The sequence below is a fragment of the Gossypium hirsutum genome, chromosome D06, assembly GCF_007990345.1.
Source record: "Gossypium hirsutum isolate 1008001.06 chromosome D06, Gossypium_hirsutum_v2.1, whole genome shotgun sequence".
NCBI lineage: Eukaryota > Viridiplantae > Streptophyta > Magnoliopsida > Malvales > Malvaceae > Gossypium > Gossypium hirsutum.
The window spans coordinates 56013184-56031277 of record NC_053442.1 but is presented as its reverse complement, the minus strand read 5'-3'; the positions used below and the strand labels follow the sequence as shown (position 1 = coordinate 56031277).

The 18094-nt window shown below is 39.0% G+C and overlaps 1 pseudogene; it reads right to left on the bottom strand.

Moving 5' to 3' along the window:
- Positions 1–758: 758 nt before the first annotated feature.
- On the bottom strand, positions 759–12243 carry LOC107955019 (pectinesterase-like; annotated as a pseudogene).
- Between the last annotated feature and the right edge of the window lie 5851 nt (positions 12244–18094).

The following is an 18094-nucleotide window of genomic DNA, read 5'->3' as shown; positions in this document are numbered from 1 at the left end:
TAAAGATTACTTTTTTTGTTTATATTGTGTCTTATTTCATCTCATATATCATATAATTTATCATAGTGATTTATACGTATGAATTTATTTAAATTTTTATGTGTTACTTATTGTATGTTGGTGTAATCTTTGTGTGATTTAATATTTCAATTATTTTTATATTATCTTTTATCATATGTTTGTTTATTACATAATTATCATTTAATTATGACTCTAAATTCATTTACTTGAAAATTAAATCATTACATTATATATTTTTTTATAAATTATTTATATTAATATAAATATTATATACAAAGCATGATCTAGTATATATATTATAATATTCCTACTCTGCTTGTGGCAATCTAATACAGCTAAATTTCTAGAAATTCCTCTACCCTTTATAAATTTTTAGTAGAGTGACTCCTATTACATGGGGTAATTTTACCTCTATTTGTATAATACCTCTGAATCTCTATAATTCTAAGGGCGTCATAGTTGAAAAACTTATGATCTGATTACTTGACTGTTATTCAATGGTCAATTACTCTTGATTCCAGCAGTGTTGATTTATGAAATCTTGATTTGTTTCCACAGAAGATAGTGAATTGAGTAAGACAGGACAGCGGCAGACTCTTGTTCAAAGCAATCCTTATATTAAACAACAGGAGCTTCATTGAACCAGAAAACTCATGTTACAGTGAAAGGGATGAAAGGAAGCTTTCATTTATTCAAAACGAAAACAGTTGAAGTCAAAAGAACCCAAGCCTAGCTAATTTATTTTACAGCCCTTCAGTAAATATGACTCCAGTAGGTTTCAACCATGATCCTCCTTGTATAAGCCCAGCCACAGTGAATTTCTTGGCCTCTTCTGCACTGGTAATGACATGATAGCCAGGCCATTTCACTCGCTTGCTAGTTCCAGCTCCAGGTCCCTTGTTCACGTACTCCCCATAGTACAGTGTCTTCAATGCGAAATCCCCGTTCCAAACTGACCACCCTGATGGGTCAATATGGTCACCAATGTGTGATTGCATAACAACAGCTCTTGAATACTCCTTCCAGGGACGCTCCAAATATGACTTGAAGGACCCTTTCACTAGCTCAAGATCAGAACTTGCTATTATATTACAGCTTTGGATCGAAGTACCCGTGTTTTGGTTCGGGTCTATTCTGTTAGAGTAGTTATCAAAGTAGTTAAGACTGTTAGTATGGTTATCAGTTGCAGTTAGTCTGTTCTAGCAGTTTCTTTATTGTACGTATGCCTATAAATGCATGAGACTTCTACATGCATTAAATAAGAAATAATAAAAAGTAAGAAAGTCTTCTTTTCTGAATATTTTTGCATAAGTCTAACATGGTATCAGAGGTAAGTTGTTTCTTGGTGTTTTTTGCTTGATTTTCCGCTGTGTATGTTCAGTATGGCTTGCAGTTCTGTTGATGCAGTTGTCGATAGTAGGATTTTTTCATCAAAGAAGATCAGTATTCTTCTTGATGATAGCAACTATTTGTTGTGGCGACAACAAGTTCTTTTGGCAGTCAAAGCACACAAGCTTCAGCGTTTCTTGGATGAGAATCAAGATCCTCCTACTCAGCTTATTTCCGATGACAGTGGGGGTTGTTGTGAAAATCCAGAGTTTGCACATTTTGAGCAACAAGATAGTGCACTTGCTTCGTGGCTATTATCTTCTATCAGTCCGTCCGTCCTCCCTCACCTTATTGGCATGGATACAAGTGCAAAGATCTGGAAAGCGGTTGTCGCCTTGTATGGGAGTAAAACCACTTCCAAGTTGATGTTTTATCGGCGGACTTTGCACTCTCAGCGCAAGGGTGAAATGAGCATGAAAGATTTTTTAGTCAAGATTAAAGGCTGCTGTGATCATCTTGCCAGTTGTGGTGAAATCATTAGTGAGCATGAGCACATCACTGCAATTCTCAATGGACTTCCTCCAGACTATGAATCTATTATTACCATTGTTACTTCCAGCCAAGTTCCCTACACGATTCAAGGAGTAGTGTCTATGCTTCTTGATGCTGAAGCACGACAACAGCTTGTGAGTACTGAAATTTCTAGTTCAGCTAATGTGGTGTCGCATCAAACGTCTGACTCCACAGTTTCTAATGATTCCATTCCTTCTTATCAACCATCGTCTATGAGTCGGGGGCGTGGGCGAGGGCGTTCTTTTCACTCGAAAATTCAATGTCAGTTGTGTGGGAAGGCTGGTCATCTTGTTGATCGCTGTTATCATCGGTTTGACTCCTTACAAGAGTACCAACTACAGGCCTCCTCCACAAGCAAACATCAGCATGGCTGGTTCCGGTCCTTTTACTACGCCTTGGTTCACTTCTTCTCAACCTCAATGGAATTCATCAGGTTGGTGTTTTTCCACTTCTCCATCTTCTACTTGGACTAATCCGTTTGTTGGTAGTCCTCCACAACAGGTTCCCATGCCGTCCTCTGGCACAGCTCCAACACCACCTCAGGCGTATGTAGCAACCCCTGAAACTGTAGCTGATAATTCTTGGTATCCGGATTCAGGGGCCACGCATCATTTAACAAATTCAGCCAGCTCCATTGGTGATGCTGGATCTTTCAAAGGCCCAGGTAAGGTATTTGTTGGCAATGGTTCGGCTTTGCCTGTTATGTCTGCTGGATAGTCGTCCTTGCTTACTCACTCTCGACCTCTGTACATGCGATCTTTGTTACTGGTTCCTGGAATTACTAAAAATCTATTATCTGTCTCCAAGTTTGCCAAAGACAATAAGGTCATGTTTGAATTTTTCCCTGATCAGTGCCAAGTGCGTGATTTGAAGACAAGGGAGATTTTACTTCGTGGTTCCGTTCATCATGGGTTATACAGGCTTCATATTAATCAGTCTACTGGAGCTCATGTGCCTTCTAAGTCTGCTCATTGTTTTTCGACTAGTGTCAAACTTCCTCTTAGTGTTTGGCACTATCGACTAGGACACCCCTGTCGTGCTAATCTTACAAAAGCACTTATACGATGTAATATACCGTTTACTAATAGTAATAAATTTGTTGATTGTGTTGCATGTCATCTTGGTAAGGAATGTAAGCTTCCTTTTACAAAATCAGCAACTGTGTATACGTCACCTCTACAACTGGTTGTGGCTGATGTTTGGGGACCAGCTCCGATTGCTTCCAATGGTTTTCGATATTACGTTGCCTTCACCGATGCTTATTCTAGGTATACATGGCTTTATTTTCTGAAGAACAAGACTGAAATTCAAACTGTGTTTCCACAATTTCATCGCCAAGCTGAAAGAATACTTGGAACAAAGCTCAAGTCTCTGCAGACAGATGGGGGAGGAGAGTTTCAGGCATTGAAAACTTATCTTAATCAACAAGGTATTGTGCACCGACTCACTTGTCCCTACACATCTACTCAGAATGGCCTTGTTGAACGCAAACACAGGCAGATTGTTGAAGCAGGTCTTTCTATGTTAGCTCATGCATCAATGCCTCTGATGTTTTGGAATGAAGCCTTCTGCAGTGCCGTATTCTTGATTAACAGGTTACCCTCTCATCCCTTGGGTGATGTCTCACCATATGAAAAACTATTCCAAACAAAACCCGATTACTCTTACCTTAGAACTTTTGGTTGTTTATGCTTTCCCAACATTCGGCCATTTACCAAAACAAAGTTACAATTTCGTTCAATACCCTGTGTTTTTCTAGGTTACTCCTCAGTACATAAAGGTTATAAATGTAAAGACCCCAATGGCAAATTCTATGTCACCCGTCATGTCACCTTTAATGAAACTACTTTTCCATACAAAAGTTATTGTTCACCAGTCACATCACCTATTTCTAGTCCACAAGTTAGTGCTAAACTTTTAGTTGTTCCTTCACCTCATGTGTCGTGTTCTAGCACTTTGCCTACACCTCCACCAAATACGCCACCTACCTCCACTACACCTATCCCATCACATTCAACACCTACCTCCACTACACCTTTTCCATCCCATTCAATGTCTCACTCACAATCTGCTTCCCATAATATAATACATAATACACCTACTTTATCACCTTTACCACCTTTTTCTCAACAAACAGTACCATCCCCACAATCTGCACCTGTGTCGACTTCTCTTCAACAACAGGAGCAAACCCTCCAACCCTTGACACTCAACAATCATCACATGATTACCAGAAGCAAGGCTGGAGTTTTTAAGCCAAAGGTGTATCTTAGTACAGCAGCTTCTTCCCCAAAAGATGATCCTTCCAATATTCATGAGGCAATGATGTTTGAGTGTTGGCAGGAAGCAGTTTATAGTGAGCTCCAAGCCTTGGCACGAAATAATACCTGGACTTTGTGCTCCCTTCCAGAGAATCGGAGGGCAGTAGGGTGCAAATGGTTGTTTAAGGTAAAAAGAAAGTCTGATGGCTCCATTGACAGATACAAGGCTCGGTTAGTTGCAAAAGGTTTTTCTCAACATGCTGGGTTTGATTTTCATAATACGTATAGTCCAGTGGTTCGAGCTTCCACCATCCGCACTGTTCTTTCACTTGCAATTATGCAGGGGTGGTCTCTTCGCCAAGTCGACATCAACAATGCTTTCCTCAATGGTAAGCTTACTGAAGAAATATACATGGACCAACCTCCTGGCTTTGAAGTCCCAAGTGCCTCTGGTCAGAAACTGGTGTGCAAACTAAATAAAGCACTGTATGGTTTGAGACAAGCTCCTCGTGCCTGGTTTCAGACTCTTAAGGAGTATCTCGTGACTCAACTCGATTTTCAAGCATCTAAAGCTGATTCCTCCTTGTTCATTCGTGTGTTTGATGGGAAGTGTCTTCTACTCATGGTATATGTTGATGATATTGTCCTTACTGGAAGTCATGATCAAGACATTGAAGATACTGTGCAGCGTCTTCACAGCAAATTTGCTCTCAAGGACATGGGAGCACTCAGTTTTTTTTGGGCATTGATGTTCGACGCACTTCACAGGGGCTGATGCTCAGTCAAAAGAAATATGTTACTGAACTACTTGAGAAGACTGGAATGCTTGGAGCAGCATCCACACCAACTCCGATGGTAAGCACGCCTAAGCTAGTAGCTTCTGATGGCAGTCCTCCATTTGCTGATGTGCACTTATATAGAAGTGTTGTGGGCATGCTTCAATATGTCTGTATTACACGGCCTGACTTGTCGTTCTGCACCAATAAACTTAGCCAATACATGAGTGCACCAAGTGACACTCACTGGAGAGCAGTCAAACGGGTATTAAGATATTTAGCTGGCACCATGGACCATGGTTTGTGTCTTACAGCAGGACAACTAGAACTGGTAGGATATTCGGATGCTGACTGGGCTTCTTCCATTGAAGATCGGCGTTCCACTTCTGGATATGTGGTATATCTTGGATCAAATCCGGTGGCTTGGTGTTCAAAGAAACAGTCTGTAGTCTCTCGATCCTCTGCTGAAGCAGAATATCGCAGCTTGGCTAACTGCGTGTCTGAACTCCTATCTATTCAACAGTTGCTAAATGAAGTTGGAATGTCAATGTCTAAGATACCAACCATCTGGTGCGACAACTCTTCTACAGTATCTGTTGCTGAAAATCCTACTCATCATACTAAAATGAAACACGTTGAAATAGACCATCATTTTGTTCGTGAAAAAATACTTGCTGGTTGTTTACAAGTCAATTTTGTTCCCTCTGCTCAACAAATTGCAGATGTTCTTACAAAACCAATCACGCCTAAGCAATTTTCTTCCTTCAGACGTGCTCTTCGAGTGCTGCCATCGAAAGATCTTTGTACTACAAAAACAAATAAGCAAGGGGAATGTTAGAGTAGTTATCAAAGTAGTTAAGACTGTTAGTATGGTTATCAGTTGCAGTTAGTCTGTTCTAGCAGTTTCTTTATTGTACGTATGCCTATAAATGCATGAGACTTCTACATGCATTAAATAAGAAATAATAAAAAGTAAGAAAGTCTTCTTTTCTGAATATTTTTGCATAAGTCTAACATATTCTGCCTTGGGCTGTAACCATGTTTGATTGCTTGTCCATCGGCTTCCGGACCACCAGTTTGCAATTCTGGAACACCACTGCTGCATCACCAAATATGAAGTCCACTGTGCCAGTAATTTCGGAATCTCTGTAGAATTGGCGGTTGGAGTGGGTGTAAAGTGTGTCTTGGTAGCCATCAATCTGGCACCAGTTTATAACCGATTGATCGGCTCCGACACGAAGGGCCACTGCTTGATGCTTTTGTGGCCCTGCTGTATTTTGGAACCAGATGTCTTGGGCCATAAACCCATCACCAACAGCCGTTGTTTTAGCACCATAGTCATATGTTGAGCATTGGCCTGCAATGCAACAAACTTCCAGCAGCAGCACGTCTGGTTGAAGATTGAACCAGAAGCTACTTTCTTTTGTTTAAAATTTGTATTTTTTGTGATGTTAACAAGTTGGCAAGTTGCTTGATATCTAAAGCTAGTATTTTTAGATTTGAAATTGATGGATGTAACAGCTGAATTTTTTCAGCTTTTCTTTTGTAATATTTTAGTTGGCAACTTGCCAAATTTGGTAGGAGCAGTTACAGTTTAGGTAACTTACTTATTATTATTATTATTATTATTTTTGTAACCCCTTTATATTTTGAAATGGAAATGAAAGCTATGACTTTCTCATTCGGTTACTTACTGCTTCTCTTTGGATTTTCATTTTGTTCTTTTGTTTTGTTTTGCTTCCTGTTTTTCATGAGCTTATGCTTTTTGTTGTTCATTGTTGCTGCTGCCTTTTTCTAACAAATGGTAATCAGAGCCTCTTGTCTTTGAGGACCTCTGTTGTTTAAGTTTTTTTTTGTTTCAAAATAAACTCAAAAAATCGTGTTTGTCAAACCAGTTTGAGCAACATGAGCTTTGCACCTCCTCCACCACCAATTTTTGCTGGAGAAAACTACCACATTTGGGTAGTTAAAATGAAAACTTACCTCCAAGCACTTGATTTGTGGAGTGCAGTTGAAAATGATGTCGAGCCACCACCATTGAGAGCAAATCCAACCATTGCTCAGATCAAGCAGCATGGTGAGGAGCGAGCCAAGAAGCATAAAGCCATGGCTTGCCTACAGAATGGAGTGTCTGATGTTATTTTCACTCGTATCATGGCCTGTGACTCTCCCAAGCAGGCATGGGATAGGCTGAAAGAGGAATTTATGGGATCAGACAAGACCAGACAACAACAAGTCATCAACCTGAGAAGGGAATTTGAAAATTTGAAGATGAAGGAGTCAGAAACTATCAAGCAATATTCTGATAGGATTATGGCTACTGTCAATAATATTAGACTCCTTGGAGAAGATTTCAGTGACAGCAGGGTTGTTGAGAAGGTTATTACCACCTTACCTGAAAGGTTTGAGTCAAAAATCTCCTCATTGGAGGACTCGAGAGATCTCACAACCATTTCTTTGTCTGAGTTAGTTAACTCACTCTATGCACTTGAGCAGAGAAGAGCAAGTAGGCAGGAGGAAAGTCCTGAAGGTGCTTTTCAAGCAAAGGTCAGAGAAGGATCCAGCTCAAGTCAGAAAGCTAAGAAGCCTTGGTTTGAAAAGAGGGAAAGATCAAAGAAAGATGCTGGCAGAATGAGGTTTCCACCATGCATTCACTGCAAGAAGACCAATCACCTGGAAAAATTTTGCTGGACCAGACCAGACATACAGTGCAAAAGCTGTAAGAAGTATGGCCATCATGAGAAAATCTGTAGAAGTCATGAGAAGGCACAAGCACAACCAGTACAAGCCAAGTCTGCCGAAGATGTCCAAGCTCAGGAGGAGCATGTATTTACAGCTTCATGTTTTGCAGCTAACGGCAAGAGCAGTTGGCTTGTGGATAGTGGCTGCTCACACCACATGGCTGCAGATGAGAGCCTTTTCAAGAACCTTGACAGGAGCTATGTCTCGAAGGTCAGGATAGGCAATGGCAACTTGATTGAAGCAAAAGGCAGAGGTGATGTGGTGATTCACACTGGTTCAGGTAACAAAATCATTTCTGATGTGCTCTATGTGCCAGAAATAGACCAAATTTACTCAGTGTAGGCCAGGTAGTCAAGAAAGGCTTTTCACTAGTTTTCAAGAATGATTTTTGTGTTATAAGTGATGCTCATGGTAGGGAGATTGTCTCAGCACCTATGGGAGACAAATGTTTTATGCTGGATGTGAGTCAGCTTGAGAAAAGTGCCTATAAAAGCTTAGTTGACAATACTGATCTTTGGCACAAGAGGTTTGGCCATGTTAACCTCAAATCACTTGATTTGCTGCACAAAATGAACATGATAGAGGACATGGTGAAGGTTAGTGCAATTGAAGGTGTTTGTGAGGTGTGTCAACTTGGAAAACAAGCCAGGTTGCCCTTTTCAGCTAACCAGGCATGGAGGGCTCGAGAAAGACTTGAGTTGGTGCACTCAGATGTCTGTGGACCAATGAAGACCCCTTCACTGAATGGCAGTAAGTATTTTATACTGTTTATTGATGATCTGACCAGATTTTGCTGGGTTTATTTCATGAAACAGAAGTCAGAAGTGTTTGAAGTTTTTGGAAAGTTCAAGGCATTGGCAGAAAATCAAACAGGCTGCAGGATTAAGGCCTTGAGGACAGACAATGGTTCTGAATACTTGTCTGAAAGATTTCAGAAGCTATGTGAGCAGGCAGGGATTCATCATCAGTTAACCACAGTGTACACTCCTCAGCAAAATAGAGTGTGTGAGAGGAAGAACAGAACAGTGATGAACATGACCAGGTGTTTGTTGTTTCAAAGCAAGCTTCCAAGCATTTTTTGGGCTGAAGGTGTCAACACCTCAGTGTACCTGCTCAATAGGCTACCAACACATGCTGTGAATGATAAAACTCCTTTTGAAGCATGGTATGATCTTAAACCAACTGTTTCCCATTTAAAAGTGTTTGGTTGCATGTGTTTTGTACTTGTCCCTGCAGAAAAAAGAACCAAGCTCGAGAAGAGGTCAGTTCCTGGTATATTTGTTGGCTACAGTAGCTGCAAGAAGGGCTACAGAGTATTTGATCCTTCAACCAAGAAGATTTTGGTAAGCAGGGATGTCAAATTAGATGAAGGAAGGTTTTGGAGTCTAGATGGCTCTAACACAAGTCAGTTTGAAGAAGAGCAGATTGACAGCAATCTGAAATTGGCAGAAAATAAAGTCAGTAATGCCAATGTAGATGATGCTCCTGTGAGAGGGACCAGGTCTATTGTTGATATCTACCAAAGATGCAATGTGGCCATTGTTGAGCCTTCAAGCTATGAAGAAGCTGCACGAAGCAAGAGCTGGAAGAAGGCTATGGAGGCTGAAATCGACATGATCCATAAGAATGACACTTGGGATCTGGTAGACAAACCTGATCAGAAGAAGGTCATAGGTGTCAAGTGGGTTTTTAGGACCAAATTCAATGCTGATGGCTCTTTGAACAAACACAAGGCAAGGCTTGTGGTGAAAGGGTACAATCAACAGTTTGGCATTGATTTTGAGGAGACATTTGCTCCAGTAGCAAGGCTGGACACCATAAAGCTCTTGTTTGCTTTGGCTGCACAAAAACAGTGGAAGGTTCATCAGCTTGATGTCAAGTCAGCTTTCCTGAATGGCTTCCTTAAAGAGGAAATTTATGTTGAACAGCCTGATGGATTTAAAGTCCAAGGAAAGGAGGACAAGGTTTACAAGCTGAAGAAGGCACTCTAAGGACTAAAACAGGCTCCTCGAGCCTGGTATGACAGGATAGATGCTTACCTGTCTAGGCTCAATTTCGAGAAAAGTTTGAGTGAGCCAACTTTGTTTATAAAGAAGTCCAAAGATGAGACTTTGCTGATTGTCTCAATATATGTGGATGATCTATTAGTGACTGGAAGCAGGGTCGATTTGATTCAGGAGTTCAAGAAGAATATGCAAGACATGTTTGACATGACAGACTTGAGAATCATGACTTACTTCCTTGGTATGGAAGTAGACCAGTCTGATCAAGGCATTTTTATCAGCCATCATGCATTTGCCTTGAAAATTCTCACTAAGTTTCATATGGAAAACTGCAAACCAGTGAGCACACCATTAGCTGTGGGAGAGAAACTAAACAGCTTTGGAAATGAAGAAAAGGTAGATGAAAAGGAGTATAGAAGCTTGATTGGTTGTTTACTTTACTTGACAGCAGCCAGACCTGATCTTATGCATTCAGTAAGTCAATTGTCTAGATTCATGCACAGCTGCAATACAACTCATTTGAAAGCAGCAAAGAGAATACTCAGGTATGTCAAAGGTACTTTGAAGTTTGGTGTAATGTTCAAGAAAGGAAGTGAGCTGAAATTAACTGGCTACTCAGATAGTGACTGGGGTGGATCAGTTGATGATATGAGAAGTACTTCAGGCTACTTCTTTACACTTGGTTCGGGAGTTTTCAGTTGGAGTTCAAAGAAGCAACAAACTGTTGCTCAATCTACTGCTGAAGCCGAATACATAGCAGCAGTTGCAGCAGTGAATCAAGCCATTTGGCTTAGGAAGTTGCTATGTGATTTGAATGAAGAACAGCTTGAGCCAACTGAAATTATGGTGGATAACCAGTCAGCAGTTGCCATCTCCAAAAATCCTGTTTTTCATGGCAAAACCAAACATTTTAAGCTCAAGTTTTACTTTGTTCGAGAAGTTGTTCAATCCAAAGAAGTGTGTCTAACACATTGCAGCTCACAAGATCAATTGGCTGACATTTTGACAAAGCCTTTTGGCACAATCAGGTTTGAATTTCTAAGGGATCCAATCGGTGTTTGTTGCCTACAGTCCAAGGAGGAGTGTTGAGCATTGGCCAGCAGCACGTCTGTTTGAAGATTGAACCAGAAGCTACTTTCTTTTGTTTAAATTTTGTATTTTTTGTGATGTTAACAAGTTGGCAAGTTGCTTGATATCTAAAGCTAGTATTTTTAGATTTGAAATTGATGGATGTAACAGCTGAATTTTTTCAGCTTTTCTTTTGTAATATTTTAGTTGGCAACTTGCCAAATTTGGTAGGAGCAGTTACAGTTTAGGTAACTTACTTATTATTATTATTATTATTTTTGTAACCCTTTTATATTTTGAAATGGAAATGAAAGCTATGACTTTCTCATTCGGTTACTTGCTGCTTCTCTTTGGATTTTCATTTTGTTCTTTTGTTTTGTTTTGCTTCCTGTTTTTCATGAGCTTATGCTCTTTGTTGTTCATTGTTGCTGCTACCTTTTTCTAACATCATAAAATATTTATCAGAGAAATATCAATGAAAGATATAGCTATATTCTAGTCATGAAGGGTGAGATCTTTACCAACAGTGGCTGATCTGAAGGTGGTAGATCCATCAATAACATTCAGGCTGCCGGTGATAATGGTCGATTTCATGCCATCACCAACAATCATCAAATTCTTCTTGTTCTTTCCTATCTCAACATTTTCTTTGTAAGTACCTTTCTTCACATAGATTATGTACCTGGTCTTGCTTTTATCTGGTGCTGCTGCAACAGCTTCCCCTAATGTCTTGTACTTGCCACTTCCATCTTTGGCCACCACAACATTGGCCTTGATTTCATTAGGCAAAGATTGTAACAGCTTCCGATCCTTGTTGCTGACCCATGATGAGAATCCATCAATCAATGGATCAATAAGTTTAGTTTTCCTTGGAGAAAAAGAAACAAAAATGGCCAGTGAAGTTCTTGCCCTTGATATCAGGTCATTGAACCCTGGCTCCATAAGGGTCCGAGCTGACCTTTCCAGGCCATCCAAGCATGTGACATGGTTAGTGACTACGTACTACTTAGCCATGCGTGAGCATTTGAATAGGATATGGCATCTTGTTTTTCAACAGCCACTATGGAATCCATGATCCTATCCATGGATGACTCCATTAACTCCATGCAATCAGCCAAAGCTGCTTGCTCTCCAGGATTGTTGACCCGATGCTTGAACTTCTTGGCTACATTCATGGCATTTTGCATACGAACTTTGGATTGCTCTAAGAAGGCTTGCAGTACATCACCAGCATCCTTCATTTTCAAGGTCGTATTTGATGCCATTTCTGACAGCAAAACTGAACTTGATTTCTGGTCAACAGCTCTCTCACAAAACTGGGAGAGCAGTACTAGATGAGCTAAATCTAACTAAACGAACACTAACCAAAGCAGCTGAGCATATTATAGCAACCAAGGTTAAAATTAGGAGGAGAATCCTGGTATAAGAGGTTTTGGATCTGTCTAATAGAGGCTGATGGGGAGTAGTCATAGTTGGTGAGTGAACTTGATCTGCTTAACTTGGAAGTACTTGGCTCTTTTGTCATATCATCCTTAAATAAGCAACAAGTGAACTAAGTATGGGTTTTTTTTAATCAAAGCACTTAATTAAAGCAATTAAAGGGATAATGTATGAAATGATTGCACGCAAATCAAAAGTACTTTATGATTATATTTTCTCAATGAAAGAAAATAATAGCTATCATTAAGTAGGATTTGAGGGAGTTTCTCATGGTGACTCATTTGTCAGCGTTGAACAAATTAAGTTATATAATTAGTAAGGTTGAATGGATTAGATAAATGTAATTTTTGTTATATTCGAATTTGAATTCATAAATTTCATACACTATCAATGAATAATATCATAACAAATCATCATTAAATTTAAGGATAAATCTCAAAAACATACATATATTTTGTATATTAAACTGATTTTGTAAAATTGTATACATAAAATTTTAATTTGGTCAAATTCTCGCGAACTATTATCACAATTATTGATATAGCATTATTTTATATTTATACATTGCATATAAAAATAAATTGATGTATTTATTTCTTTAAATGTGTATGATTGAGTCAAGATCAAAGTTTCATGTACACATTTGAACCAGAATCAAAGTTTATTGTATATAGTTTCACCAAATTAAAGTTCATATATTGAATTGCACATTGAATTAAAGTTCATGTATAATTTTGAGATTTATCCCTTAAGTTGATGTATTATTATATGAATTAAATAAATTGTCATTCAAATATTAAAAGCAAATAACTATCTAAATTTAGTAAGTAAAAGAATTAAAAATAAGGGAAAATATTTAGTACGCCTCTATAAATAAAATTAGAGATTGACAAGTGTCTTATAAGAGTATAGGAAAATATTAAAAAAAAACACATGACAATTTTTAAAGTTGATTGTGAAATAAAAAAATGCATTAGTAATCAATCAAATATTAATCCTAAAAAAAAAGTTAAAACGTATAAAATTAAATATTCAAACTCATTAACCAAAGATGTTCATTCTAAACCGACGTTGAGAGATCGAACTGTAGAAATTACGTGTTAGTGTTATATGCGTGAAATTAAATAATGGGCGTTTTGGTTTTTCTGGGTCCCGGCTGACTAACAACATGCTCAAATCTTATGTTTTTCAACGCATGGCTAAATATTCAACCCAATTTTATTATTAATTGGCAATTTAACAAGAAAAGGCAAAACATTGATTGAAACATTTAAAATGCTTTATGGTAATTTTGTCAAAATATAATTTAAAATTGAACGGTTATTCCAAATCAATGTCAAAATATAACATACAAATGGTATGAAATGTCTGAATGTTATCTCAATGCATGCTTTTTCTTGTTTGTTTAGTAATTAATACGATTAAAGTGCTTTGAACTTATCCATTAACTTTTTCCTTTTTTTTTAGCTATGGCCAAGAAAACGCAAGGAATCATGGTGAGAATGTCTACCACTTCAGATTCAAGTGGGGATATTATATCCTCATATAACATTGGGATCCATCCTCCCCATGCTGAAATTCACCATTAAAAAACCAAAAGTAAGTCTTACCATAACTTTAAATTTTATGTATTAAAAGCGAATGAATTAAATATTGAAACTTTATTAAATGCCGAGAAATGGAATTTTTTTTTATTAATTCAACTAGTATTTGCATCTAATCATGATGTTTCTTTGATTTTTTATTTATTTATTATTCATTTTCAATGGCAGGGGCTGCATCTTGTGAACAAACATGAAGAAACCGAGGGCTGTCATTTTGGACGAGAGATGGGGATTCATTTTATTTTACCTTTGACCCTAAACCAAATTCAAACAAATCACATGGCCCAAAGAGACTTTGAAGGATCCGGTCCGACTCACCCATAAACCAAATTCAATTTCACTTTCTTCTGTTATTATTAGCAGTAAAGGGTAATATGTTACTCCACATGCCTGAGGGTAGCCTTTCGAATAAATGGGGTCGAGTATCAAAAACCAATATCCAGCTTTGACATAAAATTAGCTGCCGAATTTTCCTCGCTGAAAACAAGTTGGACCTTCACCTCCCATTGCCTTTGTTGCGAAGTGGCCATTCATGCAATGGCGAATTCTTCCGACGAAGCTGCGAGTTCAAACAAGTCTGCAAGCTCAATCAAAAGTGCAAGCTCAACTCAAGTTGCTTGCTTAGTCAGATGCGAGCTGTTATGAGTTGTAACCCCAAATGTATTATAAGAAGGGTTGGCATATTTTGCTGATGATATTTTGTAATTAGTCTGCTTGCTGAGATTACTTGTTAAAGAAAGTAGAGTTAGTATTGATTTGACTTTTTTTAGGTATTGACTTTTACCTAATCAATTTATGTATAAATTTTATCTTTATGTTTTTAAGGTGTTTTAGTAGGGTTTGTTGAATTATCTGTAACCACTACACTCATATATATATTGTAATTCAAGTGAAATGAAGAGGGCGATGAGAGAATTTGATAGCAGTAAAAGATTATGCTAAGTATTTTTCCTTGTTTTCTCTGTATTTATTCTTTCAACTTCTCTAAACTCCAAAACCCTTGTACATAGAGCATCTAGCCGCCTCACTACAACCATGTTAGTCACCACATTATTAGTTGCAGTGATCATATGAACCGCATCCAAGTTATTACATTCAACCACCACATTATCGTATCCTTTCTTCTAAGCAATTGATAGACCATCAAATGTCGCCCAATGTTTCGCTTGGATAACATTTCCAGTACCTGCATTCCTCTTGAAACCAACAACCCAATTACCACCCCAATCCCTTAGTACTCCCTCTGCAACAGCCACATTGTCACCTGGAGATACCACACCATAAGTATTAACTTTCACCCACCCCTTACTCAGAGAACTAAACCAATCTATCAAACACTCTCAACTAGTTTTTGTTTAAAAGGTGGCAACGACAGCAGCAAAGTTTAAGAATCCATGCAAAAACCCACGTTGCATGCAAGAATCCATGCAAAACCTACGTTACATGCATGAAACCAAAAACTCGGCTGAAGCATGTTAAAATCCATAGTGCAATTCGACAAGCCTTGTATATTTAGTTGACTTTTGTTAGTCTATGGTGTAATCATTATTTGCTTTGATCAGCTAAGGTTAAAATGTGTGCTTAGCTGATTTAGTAGTCAAATTAGGTTGTCATTTTGTTGATGTAAACCTTTAGTTACTTGCACAAGCAAGCTTTGTTTTCTTTCTATGTAGTTTTTTGTTCTATTTATGTATGTAACCATGAACTTATTCGGGTAATGAGAAAAACACTTTGCTCATTCAACTTACTGCTTGTTCTTGCTCCTGTTTTAATCTTTCAAACATCTAAAACATTCATCTAAGTTGTTTTTTAACTTTGTTTGCTAAGTTAAAAACCAACAAATGGTATCGAGAGCCTGTTGTCTTTGAGGGCCTCTTGTTGTGTACTGTGTGTTTGAAAGAAAAGAAGCAGGAGCTATCTTTGTTGCTCAGAGTTTTGGAAGCTGCGTGAAGATGAGCTTCTCACCACCACCTCCACCCGTGTTTGCTGGTGAAAGCTACAATATATGGGCTGTCAAAATGAAAACATATCTACAGGCACATGACCTGTGGAATGTTGTCCAAAATGACACAGAACCACCACCCTTAAGAGCTAATCCCATGATAGCTCAGATAAGGCAGTATAATGAAGACTGTGCAAAGAAGTACAAGGCCATGTCATGCCTTCAAAGTGGAGTTTCAGATGCTATCTTCACAAGGATAATGGCCTGCGACACACCAAAGGAGGCCTGGGACAAACTCAAGGAAGAGTTTCAAGGCTCAGACAAAACCAGGCAGCAACAACTCATCAACTTGAGAAGGGACTTTGAGAATCTGAGAATGAAAGACTCAGAAACCATCAAGCAGTATGCTGATAGAATTATGTCTATTGTCAACAACATAAGACTGCTTAGAGATGACTTTAGTGATCAGAGGGTAGTGGAGAAAGTCATAACAACCTTGCCAGAGAAGTATGAATCCAAGATTTCTTCCCTGGAGGACTCGAGGGACTTATCTGCCATTCCCTTGACAGAACTGATAAATGCTCTCTATGCTCAAGAGCAAAGAAGAGCAAACAGAATGGAGGAGTATTCTGAGGGTGCTTTTCAAGCTAGGAGTAGAGAGAGCTCAAGCTTCAGCTCGAATCACAAAGGCAAGAAGCCTTGGTCAGAAAAGAAGGAAAGAGGGAAGAAGGAAGCTACCAAGAAGAAGTTTCCACCCTGTGTTCATTGCAAAAGAACAACTCACCTAGAGAAATATTGCTGGTACAGGCCTGACATTCAGTGTAGAGGCTGCAAACAGCTTGGTCACATTGAGAAAGTGTGTAAGAACAAACCAAAAGCTCAGTCACAGAATCATAATCAGGCTCAAGCAGCTGAGGACATCGAGGCACAGGAAAAACATGTCTTCATAGCCTCCTGCTTTGCAAGCTTGAGCAAAGTCAGCAAAATTTGGCTGATCGATAGTGGATGCACTCATCATATGGCCTCAGAGGAAAGCATGTTCAAGGAGCTTGACACCTCATTTGAGTCCAATGTCAGAATTGGAAATGGTGAGCTTCTCAAGGCCAAAGGCAAAGGCAAAGCAGTGATTTGCACCAAGTCATGTATTAAAACTATTTCAGAAGTTCTTTATGTACCTGACATTGACCAAAATTTGTTAAGTGTTGGTCAGCTACTGGAGAAAGGGTACTATCTCCTGTTTGAAGGCAAAATCTGCACAATCAAAGATGCTACTGACAGGTGTTGGCAAAAGTAGCTATGCAAGATAGAACCTTCAATGTGGATGTAAATCAGTTGCAAGCAAGAGCATATGCAGCTCAGTCTGATGAGGCAAGTTTGTGGCACAAAAGAATGGGGCATGTGAACTACAACTCACTCGGGCAAATGCAAAAACTAAATTTGGTTGAAGATATGGCTAAGTTCGAGCCAAACAAAGAGGTGTGTGAAGTCTGTCAGCTTGGCAAGCAAACCAAACTGCCCTTTCCAGTCAACAAGGCATGGAGAGCCCAGGAGAAACTTCAGTTGGTTCACACTGACATCTGTGGACCTATGAAGACCAGCTCACTAAATGGCTGCAGGTATTTTTCCTTGTTCATTGATGACTGCACCAGGTTTTGTTGGGTAACCTTCTTGAAACAAAAGTCAGATGTCACTGACTTCTTTTGCAAGTTCAAGGCTTTGGCTGAAAACCAAGCCAACAGCAAACTCAAGAGCCTAAGGTCAGACAATGGAGCCGAGTATGTGTCTCAGAGGTTCCAGAAGATTTGTGATGATGCTGGCATCCTACACCAACTGACCACTGTCTACACACCACAGCAAAATGGTGTTTGTGAGAGGAGAAACATGACTGTTCTTGATATGGCCAGATGCCTACTGTTTGAGGCCAAAATGCCAAACAACTTCTGGGCTGAGGCAGTAAACACATCTGTCTACTTACTAAATAGACTACCAACTAAAGCAGTCAAAGGTAAAACACCCTTTGAGGCCTGGTTCGGGTAGAAACCAATCGTGTCACACTTGAAAGTGTTTGGATGCTTATGCTATGCACTTGTGCCAGCAGAGAAGAGAACCAAGCTGTAAAGAAAATCTGTGCCAGGGGTGTTTGTAGGCTACAGCAGTGTGAAGAAGGGTTATAGGATCTTTGATCCATCAACCAAAAAGGTTATTGCAAAGCAGAGATGTCAAGTTCAATGAAGGAAGCTGTTGGAAGTGGAATGGGACAGATGCAAGCTTAGCTGAAGAAGACTTGCAAGACCTTGATCACCAGCATGCTGAAGTTGAAAATGAAGCTGTGGAT